Source organism: Canis lupus, chromosome 19, assembly GCF_048164855.1.
Source record: "Canis lupus baileyi chromosome 19, mCanLup2.hap1, whole genome shotgun sequence".
Taxonomy (NCBI): Eukaryota; Metazoa; Chordata; class Mammalia; order Carnivora; family Canidae; genus Canis; species Canis lupus.
The window spans coordinates 45,905,535-45,927,889 of NC_132856.1; the positions used below are offsets into that span (position 1 = coordinate 45,905,535).

At 46.9% G+C, this 22,355-nt stretch overlaps 1 long non-coding RNA gene across 3 annotated transcripts; it reads left to right on the top strand.

Moving 5' to 3' along the window:
- The first annotated feature begins 132 nt into the window (after positions 1 to 132).
- LOC140610510 (uncharacterized) lies at positions 133 to 21,975 on the top strand. 3 transcript variants are annotated; one of them, XR_012012135.1, is made up of 5 exons: positions 133 to 896; positions 12,474 to 12,718; positions 15,815 to 16,411; positions 20,163 to 20,416; positions 20,901 to 21,975. It is a non-coding gene; the product is annotated as an uncharacterized lncRNA (long non-coding RNA). The 3 variants fall into 3 exon arrangements; XR_012012134.1 differs by lacking the exon at positions 133 to 896 and adding an exon at positions 4,311 to 5,626; XR_012012136.1 differs by lacking the exons at positions 133 to 896; positions 12,474 to 12,718 and adding an exon at positions 13,532 to 15,438.
- Positions 21,976 to 22,355: the final 380 nt, after the last annotated feature.

Below are 22,355 nucleotides of genomic sequence, written 5' to 3' on the forward strand. Positions count from 1 at the left end.
GCCGCTGCCGCTGCCGTGCGCGTGCGCGAGCCCGACGCCGGCGCAGGTGCGCGTGCGCGAGCCCGACGCCGGCGCAGGCGCGCGCGCTCCTCGCGGACGCCTCCAACCGCGCCCGGACGCCCGCAACTGAGCGCGCCGGCGGAACACTCAGAGCGCACGCGCAGGGGGCGGGTCTTCCAACCGCCGTCGCGGCGGCCGCACGAGGACGTGGTCCCGCCCCAACCGCTGTTCAGCGGCGCGGGGCGGCGAGACCCAGGTAGTTGCACCGGTGCGGGTGGCTGCAGTGCCTCACGTGAATTGAACACTACCAGGTTGCTTTACAAAGGTGGTCTCGGAACACCCAGTTGAGGATGCTTGGCAGGGACAGTGTACCTCCATCTCTGGGAGAAGCTCCCTGGGCCTCAATTTCCCCGTCTGTAAAATGGGGGTCCTGGCATAGCACAGATAGATGCTCAGTATTCGTTGTTTGAAAAAAAGAATGGGACAGTCCTTAGCATGGAGGTTGGCCACAGGGCAATGGTGGTTGCTGCTGCTTCGGACGATAATCATAATAACAATAATGTCAATTAATATAGTAATTATTACAATAGCTATAATAATATATTGTAATTATAGGTTACATTAATTATAATTGCATAATTAATAATTTTTAATCTTATTATTCAGAGGCTATACCAAAGTGATTGGGAAAAAAAAAAAAGTGATTGGGAGTGCTTGCTTTGGGGTGAAATCCTGACCTGGACACCTGCTAGCTGTGTGATTTTGTACAAGTGACTTCACTTCTCTGAGTCTAGAGTTTCCTCCCCTGGGAAAGGGAAATCCTATCCATTAAGATGGGATGAAGAAGCGCTTCTGGATGGCTCTCTGTGTGGAGCCTGTCACTTGATCTCTGGGTGGTGAGTTCGAGCTCCACGTTCCATGTAGAGATTGCTTAAAAATAAAATCTTTTTTAAAATGTTGGGGAAAAAAAAGGTGAGATGAAGAATACATGCACTACTATTCACTTCCTGAAGTATTTATAAAAAAGCATTTCGACATGCACAGAAGTTGGCTTGTTCACATTACACAATCTTTCCCAAGGGGAGAATAATGCCCCGACACAGTAGGTGCTCAGTAAAAGTTTGTCCAAGTTCAGCTACTGGTTTATTAACTTCAAGCCTCAGCTTCCTTTTTTATATAGTGACTGGGAAAACCTCTCCACATCCACTTCCCTTTTTGTTGCAAGATTCTGGCGCCTTCTAAATAATTGAAGTCAGTTCACAGGGCTCCTGGTTTGCACAGCTACACTAAAAGTTCCTGATTCTGTATGGTTTCTCATTTTCCAATATTCCTGTCATTACATGATAAGAGATTCCTTTTTCTTTCTTTACATCTTTTCTGGCCTCCTACTATGCAGTAAAATGTGGGAATAGAGAAATTGAATAATTAGGTTCCCAGAAAAACAGAGTTTAAGAGGAAATTCCAACAAGCCAATGGATGGTTTCAATAAAACACAAAGTCCTCTTTGGAATAGTCAATTGAATTGATAGAAGCATTTAAGACCAATCTGGTAACACCTATCACAGATTTAAATGCCTTTTCCTCCCCTCCTTTGACTTAGCATTTCCACTTCTAAAGATTTCCTCTTTATTTTTTACGTACAGTCACATTTGCAAAATGACATTTTGGATGATATACTAAAACATTATTGAAAATGAAGGTGGTAGCGGAGGAATTGTGGGGGAGGGAGGAAGATAGACCCATATAGAAAACTAGTAGCAGCATGGCAAAAATAAGTCCTTATCTGGAATTACTTAAATGTAAATGGATTAGGGCCACCTGGGTGGCTCAGTGGTTGATTCTGGGGTTCTGGGATCGAGTTCCACTTCAGGATCCTTGCAGGGAGCCTGCTTGTCCCTCTGCCTATGTCTCTGCCTCTCCCTGTCTCTCATGAATACATAAAAATCTCTTTAAAAAAAAAAAAAAAAAAAGGGATCCCTGGGTGGCGCAGCGGTTTGGCGCCTGCCTTTGGCCCAGGGCGCGATCCTGGAGACTCGGGATCGAATCCCACATCGGGCTTCCGGTGCATGGAGCCTGCTTCTCCCTCTGCCTATGTCTCTGCCTCTCTCTCTTTCTCTCTCTGTGACTATCATAAATAAATAAAAATTTTAAAAAATTTAAAAAAAAAAAATAAAAATAAAAATAAAAATAAAAAAAAAAAGAGGGACACCTGGGTGGCTCAATGGTTGAGCATTTGCCTTCGGGCTCGGGTCATGATCCCGGGGACCTGGGATTGAGTTCGGCAGCGGGCTCCCTGTGGGGAGCCTGCTTCTCCCTCTGCCTGTGTCTCTGCCTGTCTCTGTGTGTCTCTCATGAATAAATACGATCTTAAAAAAAAAGGGGGGGGTATCCCTGGGTGGCTCAGGGGTTTGGCGCCTGCCTGCCTTTGGCCTGGGGTGCGATCCTGGAGTCCCAGGATCCAGTCCCGCGTCGAGCTCCCGGCATGGAACCTGCTTCTCCCTCCTCCTGTGTCTCTGCCTCTTTCTCTCTCTCTGTGTGTCTATCATAAATAAATAAATCTTAAAAAAAAAAAAAGGCAGAGATTGTCAGATGGATTTAAACTAGGGGCACCTGGATGAAGAGTCTGACTTGTTTTGTTGTTGTTATTTTTGTTTGTTTGTTTAAAGATTTTTTTGTTGTTGTTTAAAGATTTTATTCATGAGAATAATGAGCCTTTGACTTTGGCTCAAGTCATGACCTCAGAGTCCTGGGAAAAAGCCCCAAGTCAGGCTCCCTGCTCAGCAGGAAGCCTGCTTCTCCCTCTCCCTTTGCCCCTCCCCTGGCTCATGTTCATTCTCTCTCTCTCTCTCTCTCTCTCTCTCAAATAAGTAAAATCTTTTTAAAAATGTAAATAAATAGGGACCCCTGGGCGGCTCAGCGGTTGAGTGTCTGCCTTTGGCTCAGGGCATGATCCCAGGATCTAGGATCAAGTCCCATATCAGGCTCCCTGCATGGAGCCTGCTTCTCCCCCTGCATATGTTTCTGTTTCTCTCTCTGTATGTCTCTCATAAAAATAAATAAATAAATAAATAAATAAATAAATAAATAAATAAATAAATAAATAAAATCTTTAAAAAAATATAAATAAATAAAATGTTTATTTTTTAATTAACATTTTATTTTATTAAGATTTTATTTAGATTTCATCTATTAAGAAGATATAATAATTATAAAGATATATGCACCTAACAACAAAGTCCCAAAATACATAAAGCAAATTGGGATAAAATTGAAAGGAGAAATAAACAATTTAATAGTAATTGTGGTTTACAATAGAGAAAAGAAGTCAAAGACTTACCAGAGATTGAAATGTTTGAGTGGATTGTCATTTAAGACCTCCCTAAAAAAAAAAAAAAAAAAAAAAAGACCTCCCTCAGAGGGTCCAGATGACACACCTTTCAGCGTGACTGTGAGAAGTGAATTTGTGGGGGCAGGGGTAGAGGGGAGCCTCAGCATCCTTGAAGAGCTCTCTGATCACTCCCCTTTGTAGACCAGAGCTTACCGTGGCAACTGTTGCCATTGAATTGGGAAACCTAAATGTAGAGAGAGTAATTGGACTTTGGAGTGGTAGGAGCCCAGTAGTGGCATTCAACAACCAAAGGCAAGGTAGATGTGGTTACCAAAATGGATAGCAGAGGCAAAGGAGCCATCAGAATAGTCTGAGCAATAGACTATTCTGTATTTTGGACTAGTTGATCATGGTACTCCCAGAAGTAAAATCGATGGGAAGCTTACTAAATTCTTACTTGTTTTGTATAAGCAGAAGAGTTCTAGATCGAGTGAAAAAAAAAATCTTGAACCATCAAAACAGAGAGCCACAGACCCTCCATCTACTTCTGAACTTGAGCCAGTTCACAAACCCAAGTCCCTTGAATAAAAAGGGAAGGCTGAGGAAGGACTCCAGTACACTAGTGAAAACTACACTATTAATCTTTCAGTCTCTCCCATGGGACCCACGGCCCTTTACTAGCGTGACTGTGTGTTGGGGAAACTGCAATAATCAGGCCTTTCAGGGATTACTGGACACTGGCTCTGAATGACACTAATTCCAGGAGACCCAAAATGTCACTGCTGTACACCAGTCAGAGTAGGGCCTTCTGGAGGTGAGATATGGATCCACTGAGTTCCCAAACCCATCCTGTGCTTATTTCCCCGGTTCTAGAATGCACAATTGGAATAGATAAACTTAGCAGAATCTTCACATAAGTTCCCTGAGTAATGTTTTTTTTTTTTTTTTTTTAAGATTTATTCATTCATGAGAGACAGAGAGAGGCAGAGACACAGGCAGAGGGAGAAGCAGGCTCCATGCAGGGAGCCCAACGCGGGACTCAATCCCGGGACTCCAGGATCATTCCTTGGGCCAAAGGCAGGCACCAAACCGCTGAGCCACCCAGGGATCCCTCTGAGTAATGGTTTTTATGGGGGAAATAGCAAAGGGAAAGCCACTAGAATTGTCTCTACTAAGAAAATGGTAAAACTGAAGCAATCCTGCACTCGTGGGATTCCGGAGATTGGTGCCACCACCAATGACCTGAAAGATGCAGGAGTGGTAATTCTTACTACATTCCCATTCACCTCTCCTCTGTGGCTTGTGCAGAAGACAGATGGAGCTTGCAGAATGACAGTGGATTATTGCAAGCTTAACCAGGTTGTAACTCCAACTGCAGCTGTTCTATCAATGTGGTTTCATTGCTTAAGCAAATTAACACACCCCCTGGTACCTGGTGTGTAGCTATTGGGCTGGCAAATGTCTTTTCCTCCAATCCTATCCATAAGGCCCACCAGAAGTAGTTTGCTTTCAGCTGGCAAAGCCAGCAGTACACCTTCACTGTCCCATCTCGGGTATATCAACTCTCCAGCCTTATGTCATAATTTAGGTATTGGGAATCTTGATTGTCTTTCCCTTCCACGGGGTACCACACTAGGCCATTACATTGATAGCATTGTGTTGATTGAGCCTAGTGAGTAAGGAGAAAATCCTCTAGATTTATTGGTAAGATAGTCACATATCAGAAGATGGGAAGTAAATCTGACAAAATTTCAGAGACCCTCTACCTCAGTGAAATTTCTAGTGATCCAATGGCGTGAGAGATATAAGGTGAAGGATAAGTTGTCACATCTGGCTCCTACCACAACCAAAAAAGAGGCACAACACCTAGTGGGCCTCTTTGATCTTGGAGGCAAACAGATTCTTCATTTGGGTGTGCTCCTGTGGCCTGTTTACTGGGTGACTCAGAAAACTTAGTTTTAAGGGGAGGCCCGGAGCACATGAAGGCTTTGCAACAGGCCCAGGCTGCCTTGCAACTTGTTCTGCCACTTGAGCCATGAGATCCAGCAATTACAATGGTACTCTAAGTGGCAGTGGCTGATAGGGAAGCCATAAGTGAACCACAGTGCAGGCCCTTAGGATTTGGGAGCAAACCCCTGCCATCCTCTGCAGATAACTACCTTCCTTTTGTGAAACAACTTTAGGCCTGCTACTGGGCCTTAGTAAGAACTGAATACTTCACCATGGGCCACAAAGTTACCACGTGACCTGAGCTACCTATCATGAACTTGATATTGTCTGACACATCAACCTGTGAAGGTGGGTATGCACAGCAACACTCAATGGTAGTGGTAAATATATAAGATCTGGTCCAAGCAGATCCCAAAAGCACAAATAAGTAAGCTGCAAGAAGTAGCCCAAATGTCCATGGTCCCCACCTGTGCTATGTTGCCTTCTGTCTCCTATATCTGTGTCTATAGCTTCATGTGAAGTTTATTATGAACATCATCAGCTAACAGAGGAAGCTATCTTTTTTTTTTTTTTCTTAAAGATTTTATAGGGATCCCTGGGTGGCTCAGTGGTTTAGTGCCTGCCTTCAGCCCAGGACATGATCCTGGAGTCCCCAGGGTTGAGTCCCACATCAGGCTCCCTACATGGAGCCTGCTTCTCCATCTGCCTGTGTCTCTGCCTCTCTCTCTGTGTCTCTCATGAATAAATAAATAAAATCGTTAAAAAAATAAAAAAGATTATTTATTTATTGGTGTGAGATTATTTATTCTCAACTCAGAGGTTGAGAGTCTGCCTTCGGCTCAGGGCAGGATTCTGGAGTTCTGGCATCGAGTCTCACATTGGGCTCCCTGCATGGAGCCTGCTTCTCCCTCTGCCTATGTCTCTGCCTCTCTCTTTCTGTGTCTCTCATGAATAAATTTTTTAAAATAAAGATTTATTTTATTTATTTAAATAAATCTTAAAATGAATATTTATTTATTCATGAGAGGGAGAGACAGAGGCAGAGCATGGGCAGTGGGGAGGGGCAGAGAGAGAGGGAGAAGCAGACTACCCCCGCTAAGCAGGGAACCCTACTTGGGGCTCAATCCCAGGAGCCTGGGTTCATGATCCAGCCAAAGGCAGATGCTTAACCCACTGAGCCACCCAGACACCCCTAGAGGAAGATATCTTAGACCTGGATTATACAATATACAGGCCCCACCTAAAGGGGACAGCTGCAACACTACCATCCCTCTGGGACATCCCTGAAGGACAATGGTGAAGGGAAGTCCTCCCAGTGGGCAAAACTTCAAGCACTTAGTTGTTCATTTTGCTTGGAAGGAGAAATGGCCAAACATGCAATTTTATACTGATTTATGGGCTGTTGCAAATGGTTTGTTTGGATGGTCAGAGAATTGGAAGGAAGACGATCGGAAAATTCATGACAAAGAAATCTGGGAAAGAAGTATGTGACTAGACCTCACTGAATGGGAGGAAGTGTGAAGATATTTATGTGTCGTGTGAATGCTTACCAAAGAGTGACCTCAGCAGAGGAGGATTTTAATAGTCAAGTGGATAGGATAACCTGTACCATGGATTCCAGGCGGGCTCTTTCCCCAGCCACCCCTGCTATTGCCCACTGGGCTCATGAACCATGTGGCCGTGTGGCAGGAATGGAGGTTATGCATGGGCTCAGCATCATGAACTTTCTGACTCACCAAGGCCGATCTGGCTATGGCCACTTCTGAGTGCCCAACCTGCCAGGAGCAGAGACCAACCCTGAGCCCCCGGGATGGCAACATTCCCTGAGGTGATCAGCCAGATACCTAGTGGCAGGTTGAGTACAATTGTTCCATTATGGGAAAGAGCATTTTGTCCTACCAGACAGACACTTATTCTGCACATGGAATTGTCTTCCCCGCACGCAATGTTTCTGCCAAAACTACTGTCTGTGGACTTACTGAAGGCCTTATCCACCATCATGGTGTTCCTCATGGTGTTCCTTCTGACCAAGGAACTCACTTTTCAGGAAATAAAGCACAGCGATGGACCCATGCCAATGGAATTCACTGGTTTTCCCATGTGCCCCACCACCCTGAAGCAGCTGGTTTGGTAGCGCAGTGGGATAGACATTTGAAGACTTGGGCTCAGTGCCAACGAGGTAGCATTACATTGTAGGCTGGGGCACGGTTCTCCAGGAGTCTGCATATGCTCTGAATCAGTATCCAATCTATGGTGCTATTTTCCCCCCAACCAGGACTCAAGGATCCAGGAATCGAGAGGTGGTGATGGGAGTGGCACCACTCACTATCACCCCTAGTGACCCACTAGCAAAGTTTCTGCTTCCTGTCCCTATGACTTTATGCTTTTCTGGCCTACAGGTCTTCATTTTAAAGGGAGGAACACGGGGATCCCTGGGTGGCTCAGTGGTTTAGCACCTGCCTTTGGCTCAGGGCATGATCCTGAAGTCCCGGGATCGAGTCCCACGTTGGGCTCCCTGCATGGAGCCTGCTTCTGCTTTTGCCTGTGTCTCTGCCTCTCTTCTCTCTCATGAATAAATAAAAAAAAAAAAAAAAAGGAGAAATGCTTAGACCAGGAGAAACAATGATCCCACTGAACTACAAGTTAAGATGACTACTTGGTTACTCTAGGTTCTTCATGCCTTGGAATTAACAGGTAAAGAAGGGAATTACTGGGGCACCTGGGTGGCTCAGTTGGTTAAGCTTCTGCCTTTGACTCAGGTTGTGATCTCAGGGTCCTGGGAAAGAGCTCCACATCAGGTTCTCTGCTCAATGGCAAGTCTGCTTCTCTCTCTCCTTCTCCCTCTCATTCTCTCAAATAAATATAAGAAAGAAAGAAAGAAAGAAAGAAAGAAAGAAAGAAAGAAAGAAAGAAAGTTCCTGTGCTGGCTAGAGTGATTGATCCTGACCATCAAGGGGAAATGGCCAGTGACTCTGCAGTGTAAGTAAGGAAGGAAGAGCATGTCTGGAATATAGGAGATCCCCGAAGTTATCTCTTGGTATTACCATGCCCTTAGTGTTACCATTAAGGTCAATGAAAATTACAACGCAATTTGGCCAGGATCACTCATGGCCCTTCAGGCATGAAGATTTGGCTCGCATGATCACTCAGGTGCTTGCCGAGGGCAAAGGGAATATGGAATGGGTGGTGCCCATTGGCTATGCCCACATGGTCAGTTACAGAAATGAGGACTGTAATTGTCATAAGTATTTGTTTCCTTCTTCTGTTATGAATGTGTGTGTATAATGTAGATAGCAAATATCTATGTTTTCTTCCTTCTCTTATCCCCTTCTCATGTGACATGACGTATTGACTTTATATCAGAGCATCTAAGAGTTGTTGTCTCTCATGAATGAATAAATGAAATATTAAAAAAAAAAGAGGTGGACTTATGACAGTTAATTTTCTGTGTCAACCTCATTAGGCCACGGTACCTAGATGTTTGGTCAAACATTGTTTTAGGTGTCTCCATGAAGGTATTTTTTTAGGTGAGATGAACAGATAAATCAGCAGACTTTGTGTAAAGCAGATTCCTCTTCATAGTATGGGTCGTCCTTATCCAATCAGTTGAAGGCCTTAATAGAAAAAGACTGGCCTCAAGAAAAAAGGAATTTTGCCAGGAAACTGCCTTTAGACTCAAAGTGCTAACTTTCCTAGGTGTCTAGCCTACTCAGCAGGTGTTGAATCGGCCAAGCTTCCATAATCAAGTGAGCCAGCTGTCTGAAATGAAGTCTCAATCTCCCTCTCCCTCTCCCTCATTCCATCTCCCTCTACCTCTTTTCCTCTCTCTCACTTTCTGTTTTGTTGGGTCTGTTTTTCTGGAGAATCTTGATTCATCCACCATTCAATGGGGAAATACATTCTTTACAACAAATGATGCTAGGACAACTGGATATCCACCGACAAAACAGAGAGCAAGATGGAGATTGTGGACTTCAGAACCCTTTCTCACATCATATACAAAAATTAACTCAAAATGGATCCAAGATCTAAATGAAGAGCTAAAACCATTAAACTCTTAGAAGAAAACACAGGGGCTAATCTGTGTGATCTTGAAATAGACTAAGATTTCTTAGACATTGACATTTAGTAAAAGCATCAGCAGCCAAAGAAAACTAGACCAATGAAGGGCTGGGCAGCCTGGGTAGCTCAGTGGTTAGTGCCGCCTTCAGCCCAGGGCTTGATCCTGGAGACCCGGGATCGAGTCCCATGTCGGGCTCCCTGCATGGAGCCTCCTTCTCCCTCTGCCTCTCTCTCTCTCTGTGTGTGTCTCTCATAAATAAATAAAATCTCAAACAAAAAAGAAAATTGCAAACTTTTTTGTACCAAAGGACACCATGAAGAAAGGGAAAAGATAATTCACAGAATGTGTTGAATCTCTCGCTAATCCCCAAAGCAATGGTATTAGGAGGGAATAGGAGGGAATTAAGGGGTAGATGAAGTCATGAGGGTGGGGCCCTGACGACAGAATTTGTGTCCTTATAAGAAGAGATGCCAGAGAGCGTCATCTTGATAAAGTCTACCTTATCTGTTTTTCCTTTTGTTGGTTGTGCTTTTGGCGTCATTTCTAAGAGATTATTGCCAAATCCAAGGTCTCAGAGATTTATATGGTGTATATATACCACTATATATATACGGTGGAGACCCAACTTCATTCTTTGCATGTGGGCATCCAGATGTCCCATCATCACCATCAGTTGAAGAAACTATCCTTTTCCCATTGAATTTCCTTGGCACTACCTTGTCCGTGTTTTTTAGTGTAAGTATGTGCCGTGCAATATTTGGAATATATATTTTTAGGTTAAAAAATCATTATATTTTTTCCTGTTTTTTTCATATTTATAGGGTTTTAAAATTTTTTCTTATTGGAGTTCAATTAGCCAACATATAGCATAACACCCAGTGCTCATCCCATCAAGTGCCCCCCTCAGTGCCCATCACCCAGTCACCCCAACCCCCTGCCCACTTCCCCTTCCACTAACCCTTGTTCATTTCCCAGAGTTAGGTGTCTCTCAAAATCATTATATGTTTATCTGAAATTCAAATTTACCCCGGGGAATCCCGCGTTTGTATTTGCTGAATCTGGCAACTCTATACTGGCATCTAGTGGGTAGAGGCCAGGGATGCTGCTACAAGTCCTACAACACACAGGGCAAACTCCTCCCCCAGCCCCCAGGGAAATCCGGCCCAAAATGTTGAAAGTGCTGAGGTTGAGAAACAAACCCCTGCTGCGAAACGAACAAGAGGAGGATAGAGGTTAGTGTCACCTGACAACCAGCACCACAGCAACTCTGAGAGTAGGTGGCATTGGCCCATTTTCTAGGAGTGGAAACTGAGGCGCAGAGCAGGAAACACACTGTCTTTGAATCCAACACTGGGGGATAGGAGGTTGGGATTCATCTGGATACTCTTAAAAAAGTTTGTCCAGGAGAAATTGTCCCGGAAGGAAGCCTAGGAGCTTTTCAGAGGGGCCTGGGATGTCCTGTATGATGCAGGCATCTCAGATTGGAGGGGCTCGATCTCCAAGGACCCCACCCCACCCCCCACCAGTTTCTCAGCTTGGGAAGGTCCTGGATGGTCCCAGGCATCTGCATTTTTTAAAGTTTTTTTTTTTTTTTCTAACTTATTCTTTGGGAGAGAGAGAAACTGCACGTTTGAGCAAGAGCAGGAGGAGGATGGGGGCAGGGAGGGGCAGAGGCAGAGGAAGAAGCAGATTCCTTGCTGAGCAGGGGCTCGATCCCAGGACCCTGGGATCATGACCTGAGCTGAAGGCAGATGCTCAACCAACTGAGCCACCCAGGTGCCCCAGGCATCTGCATTTCAACACTAACCGGGAGGGCTTTTTTAAGATATGACATGGAAAGGATGAGAAATAAATAATGCTTGGTCTAGGCCATATTCTCATCCCTAGAGGTTCTGTGACCACTTTTGTTTACTTGGTTACTAGTCATTTTTAAAAACCCAACAAGCAATAATTAACGTTGGCCTCCTATAATAAGTTGGATGGTGTTCCTCCAAAAAAAAAAAAAAAAAAAAGAAAAAAAAACGGCTGAGTCCTGACCCCCAGAACCTATGGATGTGACCTCATTTGGAAAACGGAAACTTAAAAAAAAAAAAGAAAGAAAGAAAGAAAAAGAAAACAGAACCTTGCAGAAGTACCTAAGTGAAGGACCTCCAGATAAGATCATCTTGGATTTAGGGTAGGCCCTAAATCCAATGACAGGTGTCCTTATAAGAGACAGGAGAGGGACACTTGAGTGGCTCAGTGGTTGCACATCTGCCTTTGTCTCAGGACATGATTCCGGGATCTGGGATCAAGTCCTACATCGGGCTGTCTGCAGAGAGCCTGCTTCTCCCTCTGCCTGTGTCTCTGCCTCTCTGTGTCTCTCATGAATAAATAAATAAAATCTTAAAAAAGAGAGAGAGACAGGAGAGGAGACACATGCAGGGAGAAGGCCATGTGGACACAGAGGCAGAGATTGGAGTGATGTGGTTGCATGTCTAAGAAGGTCTGGAGCCCCCACAGGCTGGGAGAGGCCAGTAAGTATCCCCCGTAGAGCCATTAGTGGGAGCATGGTCCCTCTGACACCTTGTTCCTGAGTATCTGGCCTCAAGAAAGAGGAGAACAGATTCCTGGGGTTAAAGCCACACAGTCTTTGGTGACTTGTTACAACAGCTCCATGGAACTAACACCCCCCACCGAGCACCCTTCGCCTTGAATCCTCCATTCAACCCTTGTGCTCTATTTTTTTATACCTCTATTTGTCACTAAAAATGCACATAGGACACCTGGGTGGCTCAGTCGGTTAAGTGTCTGACTCTTGATCTCAGCTTTTTTTTTTAAGATTGTATTTATTTATTCATGAGAGACACAGAGGGAGATGTAGAGACAGAGGCAGAGGGAGAAGCAGGCTCCACGCAGAGAGCCCGACTCGGAACTTGATTCCAGGACACCCTAGGCTGAAGGCAGGTGCCAAACCGCTGAGCCACCCAGGCATCCCTCAGCTCAGGTCTTGATCTCAGGATTATGAGTTCAAGCCCCACGTTGGGCTCCATTCGTATAAAAAAAGTGCGTGTATTTTTTAGTTGGATTGTGTTTAACTTTATAAAGGTCATCATGCTATCTGTGATCTTAGAGGGACTTACTCTTTTTCAGGTGGTGATTCTATTTCTGAGTTGAGGCCGCTTTGACATCCATCCCTCAGGGCATGCTTCTTGATGGCTTTTTGACCTCGTTCAGCATGGAGGTAGATTCCAGGTTTGCCCAGCTGTGGACACCTCCAACACATCCCTCAATTGCTCTTGGGCAAATTGCAGGGCACGTGAACATTCCACTGGCGGAGGAAGGACCAGCTGGTTTCAACACGGCCACCATAACACACCAGGACCATCACCCAGGAGGTGAGATTCCTCCCGGGAGCCCCATCCCGACCACCCTGGGCATCATCTCAGTTGGTCACTTCTCCTAAACAACCGGATGCAAAGTGGTAGATGACAGAGGTACTCGGGTTATTCTGATGCACCACTTTAAAAAATTAAATTTTTTTAAAAATTGAATTTAAAAAACTCACATAACATAAAATTTACCACTTCAGCAGCTCTAAGGTGGGCAATTCAGGGGTATTTAGTGCGTTCACAGTGTTGTGCAACCATCAACTCTATCTAGCTCCAGAATATTTCTATCACCTGAAAATGAAACCTGGTAACTTAAAAAAAAAAATTTTTTTTTTTTAGATTTTATTTATTTATTCATGAGACACACACACACACACACACACACACACACACAGAGGCAGAGACACAGGCAGAGGGAGATGCAGGCTCCATGCAGGGAGCCTGATGTTGGACTCGATCCCTGGACCCTAGGATCATGCCCTGAGCTGAAGGCAAAGGCTCAACCACTGAGCTGCCTGGGCGTCCCGAAACCTGGTACCTTTAATGAGACTTCTGACCAAAACAAAGCTGCTGTCTAATGGGCATTTAATTTTTGTATGTTTTTCCTATTGGGGAGAAAACTGGAAGTTTTGTGTGTATGAGATGGAGGGTCCCCCACTGTAAAAGGAATATATTCTTTTTTTTTTAAGATTTATTTATTTATTTATTTATTTATTTATTTATTTATTTATTTATTTGAGACACAGAGAGGCAGAGACACAGGCAGAGGGAGAAGCAGGCTCCAAGCAGGGAGCCTGACGTGGGACTCGATCCTGGGTCTCCAGGATCAGGCCCTGGGCTGAAGGTGTTACTTAAACCACTGAGCCACCCGGGCTGCCCAGGAATATATTCTTGATTGTTAGGAAAGAAAAAACAAATTGGACAGAACAGAAAAGTAGGATATAAGACCACTGTAACCTCACAACCCAGAACACAGTGTCAAGCGTGATCCCCTACTCCCATGCTCACAGGAAAAAAGCTGACACTAGCAAGTGCCGGCGAGGGTGGGAGGAACCAGAACTCACGTCCAGGCTGCTGGAAATGCAGAATGGTGCAGCCGCTTGGAAAGGCAGCTTGGCAGCTTCTGCAGGAGTTCATCATGGACCCACCACAGAGCCAGCCTTGCCCCTCCTTGGGGTTTCCTTGAGAGAAAGGAAAAGTAGGTCCATCGAGGGCCTGGTGCAACTGCTCACAGCAGCTTTATTTGTAATCATTCTGTACTGGAATAACCGAACCATCCGTCATCGGGGTGATGGGTGAACCCACGATGAAATACTTCTCAAAGATGACAAGGCGTGGACTAAGGAGACGTGCCACAACACGGATGTACCTCCATGGCATTAGCCGAGTGAAAGAAGCCAGACCCCAAAGGCGACACACTGCGAGATTCCATTTCTTTGCCATTGTAGCAAGTGTGAAGTACTGTAAACTGACAGGAAACAGATCAGAGGTTGCCCAGGAGAGGCGAGAGGGACGGATGAGATAGGGCAGGAGGGAACATTTGGGAGTGATGGCTGTGTTCACTATCTTAATCAAGGCGACAGTTTCATAGGTGTAGACATATGCCAGATGTATCAAACTGTATACTTTAGGGCCGCCTGGGTGGCTCGGTGAACTAAGCATCTGCCTTTAGCTCGGGTCATGATCTCAGGGTCCTGAAATCGAGCCCCGCATCAGGTTCCCTGCTCAGCAGCGACTTTGCTTCTCCCTCTTTCTCTGTGATCCCTTTCGATCTCACTCTCTCTCAAATAAATAAATAAAATATTTTTTAAAAATTCATCATTGAGGGATCCCTGGGTGGCGCAGCGGTTTGGCGCCTGCCTTTGGCCCAGGGCGCGATCCTGGAGACCCGGGATCGAATCCCACATCGGGCTCCCGGTGCATGGAGCCTGCTTCTCCCTCTGCCTATGTCTCTGCCTCTCTCTCTTTCTCTCTCTGTGACTATCATAAATAAATAAAATTTAAAAAAAATGTTAAAAAAAATTCATCATTGAAATTTAAAAGAAAAATCATTTTGGACCATGCCGAAGCCCCATGGAGCTTCTGCCACAGGTGTGTGTCTCTCTTGGCCCAGGCAGGGTCCTGGGTAGGTCTTGGCCAATCCCAGGCCCATCCCACTTGGTGACTTTAGCAGAGCTGAGCTCGGGTTGCACTCCTGAATCCACCCGCCCAGGTCCTGACTTCACAGCTCTGCCCCACATCCTGGTCCGGCCCCTCCTCCGGTTCCCTGCCAGCCTCTGCGGCCAGGAAACTGGAATTCTTCTCTCGTACCAAGAGAGGTCCCTCAAGGGTAAGCAGCGGCAGTGGCTGCTGCAGGGAAGTTCCACGACTTTGGAAAAAAAGCATATTTCGGATCATGCAGCTGCTTCTCCCAGCCCAGCCAGCAGCATTTCTGAAAGCCCCTCTCTTGGGGTCCTGACTTCCGCACATGTGGCCCTCACCCTGCTCCTGCTGGGAGGGAGGCAGCTCCAGCAAACCTGGACCCCACTTAGGGACCCCCCCAAGAACAGTGGGCTCTTGTGGGTTTCTGTGGGCACCCCTCTACGGCCCCACTCTTGCTTCAAAGGAGCCCTTTGTGGAACATGGATGTGTGGCCAAGGCCCCAGCGACGCCGGTGGGGAACAGAAAAATAGGCATGTGTGTCTATTTTATAGCTCTTCTCTGCTCTCTGAACGGCCTCTTTGAAGGTAACGATGGGTCACAGCAGGCCTTGGGTGGGAGGACAGTGTGCGGCCACCTTGATTCTAATTTGACCATACGTTGCTTTTTTGGGGTATGCGCTGGGGTGTCTGGAGAGGTGGGTTTGGGCTTGGCCTCAAAGCTCTGGTTCCCACAGAGACTCAAGGCTCCCATTGTGGCCGGCCAGGCTCCAAGGAGGAAGGCAGCCCCTGGGGACCCCCTTCTATTCCCGCACCAGGCTGCACGCCGGGATATATTTTGGATGGAATTCCACTGTGGCTATTTTTGAAGGTGCTGGGGTGGGAAACTAAATCACCCCTTCTCGCAGGCCCCGACCCCATGTCACTGTCCCCAGTTCACAGCGAGCTGTGTGGCCTCTTCCAGCAGGGGGACGGACGGCCAGCAAAGTCATCCTGAATCAATAACTGGCGTAGCGTGTCAGGAGGTGACCAAAGAATCAGAAGGGGAACGGACCTCATCACACCCACGAGGACGATCGTCGTCCAAAGTGGAAAATAACAAGTGTTGTCAAGGATGTGGAGAGACTGGAAGCCTCGTGCACCGCCGGTGGGAATGCAAAACGGGGCAGCGGCCGTGGAAAGAAGTTTGGCGGGTCCTCAAAAAGTTAAACATAGAATTATTTTATGAGCCAGAAACTCTGCTTCTGGGTGTGTACCCAGAATAATTGAATGTCGGGTCTCAAAGAGATTCTTGTACATGTATGTTCACAGCAGCATCGCCCAAAGGTAGAAACACCCCAAGTGTCCAGGAACAGAGGCGTGGATAAACACTGGTCCATGCACGCGGAGGAATGTTTCTCAGCCATAAAGAGCACTGAAGCTCTGATACATGTCATATCATGGATGAACCTCGAAAACATCGTGCCGAGGGAAAAAAAGCCAGATACAAAAGGGCACATCGTGTGTGATTCCATGTGTATGGAATGTCCAGAACAGACAAACCCATGGACACAGAGAGCAGGTTAGTGGGTGTCAGGGGCTGGGGGAGGGGGAGCTGGATGACAGCTAATGGGGATGGGGCATTTGTGTGGGACCAATAACAATTATTCGAGGGGTATCTGGGTGGCTGCTCAGTCAGTTGAGTGGCCAACTCTTGATTTTGGCTCAGGTCATGATCTCAGGGTCATGAGATCGAGTCCTGAGCCAGGCTCCACACTGTAAGAGTCTGCTTGAGATTTTCTCTCTCTCTCTCCCTGTGCCCCTCCCCCTGCTTGGGTGCACTCTCTCTCTCTCTCTCTCTAAAATAAATAAATAAATCTTTTAAAAAATTATTTAAGGGGCAGCTGGGTGGCTCAGTCGGTTAAGCGTCTGCCTTTGGCTCAGGTCATGATCTCAGGGTCCTGGGATCGAGCCCCACATTGGGCTCCCTGCTCCGCAGGAAGTCTGCTTCTCTCTCCCTCCGCTCCTGTCCTCCACTTGCTCTCTCTCACTCTCAAATAAAATAATACATAAAAATCTTTAAAAAAGGGATCCCTGGGTGGCGCAGTGGTTTGGCGCCTGCCTTTGGCCCAGGGCGCAATCCTGGAGACCCAGGATCGAATCCCACATCGGGCTCCTGGTGCATAGAGCCTGCTTCTCCCTCTGCCTGTGTCTCTGCCTCTCTCTCTCTCTCTCTCTCTCTCTCTCTCTGTGACTATCATAAATAAATAAAAATTTAAAAAAAGATTAAAAAAAATCTTTAAAAAAATAAAAGAACACAAAAAAATAAGTGTTGGCAAGGATGTGGAGATGCTGGAACCGTTGTGCACTGCTGGTGGGAATGTGAAATGGTACAATCACTGTGGAAAACAATATGGCAGTTCCTTAAGAAAATTGAAAATAGAATAAATAATCCAGCAATTCCACTTCTGGGTAGATCTCCAAAGGAATTGAAAGCAGGGTCTCAAACAGATACTTGCACACCCATATTCACAGCAACATTATTGACAACAGCCAAAAGGCAGAAGCAACTCAAGTGTCCATTGACAGATCAATGGATAACCAAGATGTGGTGCATCCATACAGGGGAATATTATTCAGCCTTAAAAAGGAAGGCAATTCTGACCCAGGCTATAACATGATGAACCTCGAACATTACACTGAGTGAAATAAGCTGGTCACAAAAGAACAAATATGGGACACCTGGCTGGCTCAGCCTGTTGAGCATCTGCCTTTGGCTCAGGGCATGATCCTGGGTCTAGAGATCGAGTCCCGCACCGGGGTCCCTGTGAAGAGCCTGCTTCTCCCTCTGCCTGTGTCTCTGCCTCTCTCTGTGTGTCTCTCATGAATAAATAAATAAAATATTAAAAAAAAACCACAAATACTGTGTGGTTCCACTTACATGAGGTTGCTAGAACAATTGGATATATGGAGGCAGAAAGTAGAACAGTTGGGTGCCAAGGGCTGAAGTAGAAGGATAGGGAGTCAGTGTTTAGTGGGGTTTCATTTTGTTTTTTTTTTTTTTTTTTTTTTTTTTTTTTTAATTTTTATTTATTTATGATAGTCACAGAGAGAGAGAGAGAGAGGCAGAGACACAGGCAGAGGGAGAAGCAGGCTCCATGCACCAGGAGCCCGATGTGGGATTTGATCCCAGGTCTCCAGGATCACGCCCTGGGCCAAAGGCAGGCGCCAAACCGCTGCGCCACCCAGGGATCCCTGGGGTTTCATTTTGGAAGATGAAAAAGTTCTGGAGGTGGGCGCCAGGGTGGCTCAGTGGTTGAGCATCTGCCTTTGGCTCAGGTCATGATCCCAGGGTCCTGGGATCAAGTACTGCATCAGGCTCCTCAAAGGGAGCCTGCTTTTCCCTCTGCCTATGTCTCCGGCTCTCTCTCCGTGTGTCTCATGAACAAATAAAAATTAAAAATCTAAAAAAAAAACCCAATCCCCAAAAACCTTTGTTTTCTGGGTGTGCATGTGTCTGTCTTGATAAATCTGGCACCCCTACACTCAGGACCGTGCTAACCCTCCAGCATGGGTCTTGGGAGTTGTGTGGCACATGAGGACAAGGCAGTGGTTGTGGTCCAGCCTCATGCAGGGGGGCCTGAAGGACAGTGGAGGGACATCCTTCCCCATAAGTAGAGCTGTGAGGGCACCCCTGGCCACCCACTTTGAGGGAGGGGGAGGTGACTCGGGATAAGAGTGTGCATGGATTCCTGGGCTGGGGCCACAAGGAAAAGGACAGAGGCAGGTCCTCCAGGACCTCAATGTCTTCCAGGAAGCATCTGCCACAAGGAACTTGGAACCACCACACAAGCCACAAGACTTGGCCAGGTGATGTTGGCTGCCTTGGTCATTTGTCAGGTGACAGGCTCATGAACAGAGGGGTCTTGGGTCAGAAAAAGAGTGGCACATAGGCCAGCAGCAGGCACCCTCACTTACGAGGTTGATCCAGCTACCACTGCTTCTGGAATAGCCCAGCTTATGAGCAACAGAGAGCAATGCTGACATGAGGCAGGGCCAGATGAGGACTCCTTCAACCTGGACCTTCTCACAGCTCCCATCCCTAAGGCTCTCCCCACCCCCCTTCCTCCTCTCCTTCTCGGGTGGCACCTGAGTGGTCTCATGGCCCTGTCAGCCTCCATCTGCCCCCTCAAACCTCTACCACCTCTAGTCCCTTCTAGGCGCCCCTGGACGTAAGGTCCCTCCCCAGACATCATCCATGCTCACAAAGACGTGTGTCTACCTCTTTGCAGGCATGGGGGTCAAGAGGGTACACTGCCTCTGCCCCAGCATGTGCTGTTTTTCCCACTTACAACGTATCCTCCAGGTAACACTTTATCGATTCTCACAGCACTATTTGTCCTCTTTTCTTTGAGGTGACATTTATATAACATAAAATTCACCCTTTTAAAGCGGACAATTCAGTTGGCATTTAGTACATTTGCAGTGATGTGTAACCATCACCTCTCTCCACTTTCTTTCTTTTTTTTTTTTTAAAGATTTTATTTATTTATTCATGAGAGACAGAAAGAGAGGCAGAGACACAGGCAGAGGGAGAAGCAGGCTCTATGCAGGGAGCCCGATGGGGGACTCGATCCTGGGACTCCAGGATCAGGCCCTGGGCCGAAGGCAGACTCTCAACCACTGAGCCACCCAGGCATCCCTCTCCACTTTCAAATAATGTGTTTAAAGATTTTACCCCGATGTGGGGCTAGACACCAGGACCTTGAGATCATGACCTGAGCAGAAGGCAGACGCTTAACCGACTGAGCCACCCAGGCGTCCTTGTTTTGTTTTCTTGACAGCGGCCACCGGATGCAGATGTGGAAATATCTCATTGTGGTTTTGGTTTGCATTTCCCTAATAATTAGTCCTGTTCAGCAGCAAACACCTCTGGGACATACTGATCCTTTAAAAAAAAATTCATTGTTGATCTGAATTCAAATTCAGTTGGGCTTCCTATATTTCTGTTTATTTTTTCGTTGCAGTGAAGTACACAGGATGTAAAATTTGCCATTTTAACTATTTTTAGGTGCACAAATCCATTGGCATTTAGTACGTTTACAATGTTGTATAAACACCACCACTATCTAGTTCCAGAACTTTTTCATCATCCCGCCACTCCCCCCCCCAAACAGAATAGGCATCTGTATCTTATCTGGCAATCCTAGCCCCGGGGCAAAAAGTATAAATGCATATTCTTGTTTAGCTCATGGGAACGTGAACTATTTCTCATCCTTCTTTCTTTTCCTTTTTTTTTTTTTCTCCTTCATCCTTTTTTCTAATTGGAGTAGAAAAGAATGCGTTCACTAACCCAGTGGCCATGTGCCACGTGCAAGTGCCATGTACCAGTGATGAACTCCGGCGAAGCTCCTCCCCACAGCACAGCAGCTGGGTGAGGGCAGCGACTCGCTCGGGCCTGTGGGGGTCCACGCTCATTCCCCGGGGCCCACCTAGTGCCGAGAGAGGCCGAACTGGAAAAGTAAATGGAGATGTACAGGGAGCCACCCCTCCATTCTTCAGGCCTGTGGCGGTGGCCTCTCTGCAGGTGCAATACTGGGTACCTTTTAATGCTCTGGCTGGGGTGGGGGCAGCTTCAGAGGCCTCCTATGGCCTTCTCCACTCATCCCCCAGGCCAGGACCTCAGTGGTCAGAGGAAGGCCCACCAACTCTCATCAGTTCTAATCACACACTGGGAAACCAAGGAGCTGGTCCACTGTGAGCTGAACTTTGTCCAGGACACTGTCCATTACCAAGACGCCCCCTCTGCCAAGACCTCAGGCTCTAGATGGCCATGGTACCTTGTGGTCTCCAGGGATCAGTGTCAACTCAGTCTCTATGTCCGATAGTCCTTGAAATGTCTGGGTGCCCCCTTCTGCAGTGAACAGTGCCTCAAGGAAAGGACTGCAGGTCACTATGGGGAGGAACTGGGGCTGTCATAGCACCTGATACCCCTTCCATCTGGCTCAGGCCTGAGAACCATCCAAAGGGATTGTCCTCAGCGTCCTACTCCTCTCTTCTTCCTTTCTCAGGTTCTGGATGTTAATGAAGAGGCGCCTTCAATGACTGCCCATCCATCTCATCCAGAGAGACATTTGTTAACTCCATAACCATCTCTATGACTCAGTGGGGGCTTGAGCACCTTGCCTGGCATCCCAAGCATGTTCTCCCAAAGAGAGAACCAACAGGATATGGTATATCAAGAGGCTTATTGCATGGAGCTGGCTTATGCAACTGTGGGGGCTGACCAGTCTGAAATTCGTAGGGCAGCGGGGCAGACTGGAGACACAGGGCGGCACTGATGCCACAGTCCACAGGCTGCCCAAGACTCTCCATAACCGGGACGCCTGGGTGGCTCAGCGGTTGAGTGTCTGCCTTTGGCCCAGGGCATGATCCCAGGATCCGGGATCGATTCCCATATCAGGCTCCTTGCAGGGAGCCTGCTTCTCCCTCAGCCTATGTCTGCCTCTCTCACTGTGTTTCTCATGAATAAATAAATAAAAATCTTAGGAAAAAAAAAAAAACAACAACTCTCCATAACTAAACCCAAGCCAGGCTCCTCTGAACCCTCTTCTTGACTAGGCCCAAACCTTGACCTATAAAGATTTGAACAAAGCACAAACATGGTGTCTAAAGGCTCAAGGCCACATCCCTAGGATGACCCTAGCTCCCTTAAAGTACCTGCTTGAGAACACTCAAGGCTGCTCAAGGAACTGGCCATCTGATCCAGTGACACCTGAAGGTGGGCCCTGTCTCCCAGCCTCTGGGGTATGGGAGCCAAACTTCCAGAAGCACAGTTGGCAAACCCAGTTGGGTTTAACAAGGGCCAAGCACCTGCCCCTCCACTTCCAGTGTTTTGTACTGGTTCACTTCCTTGACTACAAAGCCCCCCTCACCTACCTTCCTGTCCCCCAACATCAAATGGGTGTTGAGTTTGCCTAGTGTAATAATTATGTTCCTGGGCAGCCCCGGTGGCTTAGTGGTTTAGCGCCGCCTTCAGCCCGGGGTGTGATCCTGGAGACCCGGGATCGAGTCCCACGTCGGGCTCCGTGCATGGAGCCTGCTTCTCCCTCTGCCTGTGTCTCTGTCTCTCTCTCTCTCTCTCATTCGCTGTGTCTCTAATAAATAAATAAATAAAATCTTTAAAAATAATAATAATTATGTTCCTAAGATCTGTCTCGACTTCAGCTAGGGTCTGGCTTTCTCTTGGACAAGGTGGAACTTGCTCCTCCCAAAGGAAACTTCAGTTTTGCTCTTGAGACCTTTGGGCTAACTGCCACCCTGATTACGTGGGGTCAAACAGCCTGGATGTTAATCCCATCTACAAAATACCTCCGTGGCAACACCCAGGCTGGTGTTTAATAGTTGGACGGGGCGTTCTGGCTTAGCCATGTTGACATGTAGTACTGTCCACAGCACTGTCTCAGGATGATCAAGGGCTCTGGCCGGACAGGTCCCTCTTGTTCCCACTTCATCCCCGGCACCCG